The sequence below is a fragment of the Euphorbia lathyris genome, chromosome 1 (assembly GCF_963576675.1).
Source record: "Euphorbia lathyris chromosome 1, ddEupLath1.1, whole genome shotgun sequence".
NCBI lineage: Eukaryota > Viridiplantae > Streptophyta > Magnoliopsida > Malpighiales > Euphorbiaceae > Euphorbia > Euphorbia lathyris.
In genome coordinates, this window is record NC_088910.1 from 4,450,737 (window position 1) to 4,456,688 (window position 5,952).

The following is a 5,952-nucleotide window of genomic DNA, read 5'->3' on the forward strand; positions in this document are numbered from 1 at the left end:
TCAAGGGTTAAGAGGATTTTAACCATTTCTAGCATTCTAGGATTTGTGGACAATTTGGTTGGTTTTTGTAATATTTTCTCGGATACTTTATGTACCGTGTTGACCTTTTCTTTTTCCCCTAAATAGACGTAGTGGGGAAAGGAAAAAGGATCATCTTTTGTTGAACTTAAAAATAAACGTTTTGGTAGAGAGAAGAGCTCTCGAGGAAGATGACTCCATTGATGGAGCTCTGTAGAATGGAAGCAGACTGTTCACTCTGGTTCTATGAGTGAGTAGTCATTTTGAATAGGTTCGGCTAGTTAGGGCCGGTTATGTAAGTTCTCTAATTTCTATTTATGAATGAATGTCGTTAATTTCTGAAGTGTTTGATGAAGCTTTTTAGTCCATTGCTTATGCACGTATGCTAGTGCTAGATGAATGATAGGGAACTGCTTTCATCTTCACCGAACTTTTTATCAAACATCCAACCCCGAAGCAGGAATGTTAGGAGGTTGTATCAAGGGTTTTCTTTATTGAAATGATGTTTCGATCGTAATGCAAGAAAGAACCAACCTTAGGGACGCTTATGGTTGTAGTAAGTCTTAGAATCTTAAGAACACACGAGAGTTGACTTAAGTGAGTATTAAAGCAGAGACCTTGACTTCACTTTGCGTCATTCATGAATAAATAGGGTGTTTAGGGACTTAAGGTAACCTGTTCCGCTGTGCCTAACCTGTTCTACCTTTTTATCATTATCAAGTAATCGTTTTTATAAGTTAAATCATTGACCTTGTTACTTATTCACAATATCTCTCAATATAAAGAATTCACACACCACGAACACCCTATTCTGCAACGTTTTTCTGGTAAAATTTGGTCATCAATCCCTGTGGAGACGATACTCAACTTATCACTTTATTACTTGTATCTAGTGCACTTGCTAGAGTCTGTGCGGAGGACAACAAGTTTTTGGCGCCGTTGCCGGGGATTGAAAGCATCAAAATTTATCTGAAAATTTATGTGAAACAAGGTGTTTTTAATCTATTTGTTAAATAGTGTAGCAAGAAGGAGTTTCTCCATTTGTTTATGCACAGAGCTAGACCACCAGTTTTTCCTATCGATCTCGAATTAGAGAGAACGTGTAGACGAAACCGAGCGGGAGCTCGACGAGCAAGACAAAGGGAGCGACATAGAGAAAGAAGGATGGCTGGAAGAGTACCACCAGAACAACCAGTTCAACCTAATCAAAAAGAGGAAGGAGAGAACAACAATCCTCCAGTTATGAGGATCAGAGACTATTCTAGGCCAACCATGGAAGGACACTCGTCGTGCATTGTGTTGCCAAACGAAGGAAACAACATGTTTGAAGTAAAAGCATCTATGATCCAAATGTTGCAGGCCACAGTACAATTCAATGGATACCAGTCAGAAGATCCAAATGGGCATAGCCAGGAGTTCATTACACTGTGCAACACTTTCAGATCAAACCGAGGAGTTTCCGATGATGTGATAAGGCTAAAGATGTTTCCCTTTTCTCTCAAGGACAAAGCAAAAAACTGGTTAAAGAACTTACAACCAGGGACGATTACCACTTGGGAAGAAATGGCCAGTGCTTTTCTGATGAAATATTTTCCACCTAGACAGGCCATTAAACTTAGAAATGAGGTATCCCATTTCGTGCAGGAAGAGGATGAATACTTAGCCGAGGCATGGGAAAGGTACAAGGAATTATTAAGAAGGGTACCAAATCATGGCATCCCCATGTGGATGCAAGTGCAGAATTTTTACAATGGAGTCACCAACATTTATAAAATCCAGATTGAATCCATTGCCAATGGTAACCCCGAAGATCTTGAACCACAAGCCTTATACAACCTTATTGAGAGAGTCGTAAGCACGAGCTATAACTGGCACTCGGCTAGGAGTGAAGGAAAAAGAGCGGGGAATGATGATGTTGTGTCAAAACTGACCACCCAGGTGGAACAGCTTGCAAAGCAGCTCAGCAAGATTAATGTATCATCCATTCACAGTGAACCGCCGTTCAATGATGTTTGTGATTTTTGTGGAGGACCTCATTTCAACATAAACTGTCCTGGAGTCAAGCAAGGGAAAGGTGAGCAAGAGAAATGTGATTATGCTGGATATAATCAAAGGAACCCACCAAACCCATACTTGAATACCTACAACCCAGCCACAAGAAATCATCCGAACTTCGGATGGACTGGGCAACCAAATCAGGAACAACCAAGGTACCAACAGCAATAAGGAGGACAGTACCAGAGGCAACCTCAACAACATTACAAACAGCCTATTCCACCAAAGGAAGATATAGAACCGGACATGAAGACCATGATGATGCAATTCATGAAGCAGACACAAGCGTCAATTAAAAATCTAGAGACACAGGTCCATCAACTTGCTGCATCTTCGTCCAAAGGAAAAGGGATAATGCCAAGCAACACCGAACCAAATCCAAAGGGAGATGTCATGGCCATCACTCTAAGATCTAGTAAGAGAACTCAAACCCCTTTTCCCACTGATGAAAATACTGAGTGTGCAGGTACCTCTCGAACTGTTGAAGAAGAAAAGAAACAAGCTATTCCTAGTCAAGAAGAAACCATCGGGGTAGAATTGACCGTTGATCAGGACCAGGAGGAACAAGGAAAGAGGTACAAACCACCTCCGCCCTATGTTCCACCTGTACCTTATCCGGCTAGGCTGATAAACAAGAAGCTTGAAGAGCAAAATTCGAAAGTGCTGGACACCTTGAGGAAGTTGCATATTAACATTCCCTTCGTGGAAGCACTTGCTCAGATGCCCACATATGCGAAGTTCTTAAAAGATATCTTGTCAAACAAGAAGAAGTTGGAAAACATCTCGATGATCCAACTAAACAGGGAATGTTCTTCAATACTCCAGAACAAGCAGCAGCTTCCGAAAAAGCTGAAGGATCCAGGGAGTTTTTCTATTCCCTGTTCAATTTGCAAGTTAAATATTGAAAATGCACTATGTGACCTAGGAGCTAGCATAAACCTTATGTCATATTCTGTGTATGCTAAGCTAGGACTAGGAGAACCACAACCAACCAGAATGTCCATTCAGTTGGCTGACAGGTCGGTATGTTACCCTAGGGTAGTAGTGGAAGATGTGTTGGTCAAACTAGGAAAATTCATACTACCTGTTGATTTCATCATAATGGATATAGATGAAGACCTGCATGTTCCTATTATCTTGGGTAGACCGTTCTTAGCAACGGGTAAAGCATTGATTGATGTAGGAGAGGGACAACTATTTTTAAGAATTAATAGGGAGGAAATCATTTTCAAAATGAATGAGGCTATGAGACGAGCTAACACTAGTGATGACACATGTTGTTTTTTAGATGATTTCCAAAGTCTTTCTACTTTGCAGGAACAGGGATAGGACACTCTAGAGGCTCTCTTGGGAGAAGAAGTTAACTTATGTGAGGGAACAGGGTGTTCCATTGAAACCAACTTGCCCACACCTCCTCTAGATCCCACTGTTCCTACTCATCAAGAACCACTTGAAATACCCACTGTGCCATTGACTAAACCCGAACTAAAACCTTTACCATCACACCTAGAGTATGCGTTCCTTGAACCACCTAGCGGAAGCCCGGTGATTATATCTTCAAAGCTAACCCCTGGTCAAAAAGCTCAACTCATGGAGGTATTAAGAAGAAACATGGATGCTATAGTATGGAAAATTGATGATATCAAGGGTATTAGTCCAACAGTCTGTGTTCATAGAATTCTGATGGAGAAAGATCATAAGCCGTCTGTCTAGCCACAGCGCAGATTGAACCCACACATGAAGGAGGTTGTGCGGAAAGAGGTGATCAAGTTGTTGGATGCAGGAATCATTTATCCCATCTATGATAGTGTCTGGATGAGCCATGTTCATATTGTGCCAAAGAAAGGAGGAACCACAGTGGTTCTCAATGAGAATAATGAGTTGGTCCCCATAAGAACCATAACAGGATGGCGAGTTTGTGTGGACTACCGAAAGCTCAACGAGGCAACAAGGAAGGATCATTTCCCTTTGCCCTTCATTGATCAGATGCTAGAACGTTTGGCAGGGTATGCATTTTATTGTTTCCTTGACGGATACTCGGGGTACAATCAGATTGCCATCGACAGTGAAGATCAAGAGAAGACAACTTTTACATGTCCCTACGGGACATATGCCTACAGACATATGCCATTTGGATTATGCAATGCCCCAGCTACGTTTCAAAGGTGCATGATGTCTATATTTCATGATATGGTGGAATGGACTGTGGAAATCTTCATGGACGATTTCTCTGTCTATGGAAATTCATTTGGGAGCTGTCTGAACAACCTTGAGGCTGTGTTAGTGCGATGTAGTGAGACCAATTTAGTCTTGAATTGGGAGAAATGCCACTTTATGGTTACCGACGGGATCGTTCTCGGGCATCAAATCTCTGAAAATGGGATGGAAGTGGACAAAGCCAAGGTGGAGGTGATAGAGAAACTTGCTGTTCCAATGAATGTCAAGGATGTGAGAAGTTTCCTTGGGCACACAGGGTTCTACCGAAGGTTTATAAAGGATTTCTCAAAGATCGCGTTACCCTTGTCAGCCTTGCTACATAAAGATGTGGAATTCTCATTTGATACAAGTTGTCTAAAGGCATTTGAACTATTAAAGAGCAAGCTGATCAACTCACCCATATTGGCAGGACCCAACTGGGAACAGCCATTTGAGATGATGTGTGACGCTAGCGATACATGTGTGGGAGCTGTTCTTGGGCAAAGGATTGAGAAGAAATTATGACCTATCTATTATGCAAGCAAAACATTAACCGAGACTCAACAGAACTACACCACTACAGAGAAGGAGCTTCTCGCAGTAGTATATGCTTTTGACAAATTTCGTCCATACTTGGTTTTGTCAAAAGTCATTGTCTACACAAACCATGTTGCGTTACGCTACCTGTTCGCAAAGAAAGATGCAAAGCCAAGGCTGATACGATGATTACTCCTACTTCAAGAGTTTGATCTCGAAATCAAGGACAAGAAGGGAACCGAAAATATAGCGGCTTATCATTTGTCCAGAATTTCTCATCCGAACAGCCAGGAACAACCAGAAATTGTAGAGATTTTTCCAGACGAGCGTCTGTACACTATACAGCATGCTCCATGGTTTGCTAACATTGCTAATTTCCTTGCTAGTTCATTTAAACCTCATAACCTGTCCACTAACCAAAGGAAGAAGTTCTATGCAGAAATCAAATATTATTTTTGGGAGGAACCCTATCTTTTCAGGTTGTGCGCCGATCAGATCATTCGCAGGTGCATCCCTCAAGAGGAAGGACAGGCTGTTTTGAGCCATTGTCACGATAGAGAAGCAGGAGGACATCATAGCGCGAGCAGAACTGCAGCCAAAGTGCTTCAATCAGGTTTTTTACTGGCCGACCATTTTCAAGGATGCCAATGTGTTTGTACGCACTTATAACGAGTGCCAACGAACAAGCAATATTTCACCTCGAAATGCCATGCCCCTCAATAACATTGTTGTATGTGAAATATTTGATATATGGGGCATAGATTTCATGGGACCATTCCCTACATCTTTCAGGCATAAATATATCTTAGTTGTAGTGGACTATATGGGCAAGTGGGTTGAAGCAATTGCGAGTCCCACCAATGACGCCCGTGTGGTTGTAAAATTCCTAAAAAGGCTTTTTGCCCGATTCGGTGTCCCACGAGCGATCATTAGTGATCAAGGAACCCACTTTTACAATGCTAAATTTGAAAAGATGATGGGCAAGCTTGGAGTCTCTCATAGAATTGCCACGCCTTACCACCCACAAACTAGTGGACAGGTAGAGATTTCAAATCGTGAAATCAAAAGAATTTTGGAAAAAACCGTTGGCAATTCTAGGAAAGACTGGGCAAACAAGTTTGACGATGCTTTATGGGCATATAGAAC

The 5,952-nt window shown here is 41.7% G+C and overlaps 1 non-coding gene across 1 annotated transcript; it reads right to left on the reverse strand.

The window, feature by feature from the left end:
- Positions 1-1,629: 1,629 nt before the first annotated feature.
- Positions 1,630-1,736, reverse strand: LOC136216001 (small nucleolar RNA R71). Its single transcript, XR_010682999.1, has one exon. It is a non-coding gene; the product is annotated as a small nucleolar RNA R71 (small nucleolar RNA).
- Between the last annotated feature and the right edge of the window lie 4,216 nt (positions 1,737-5,952).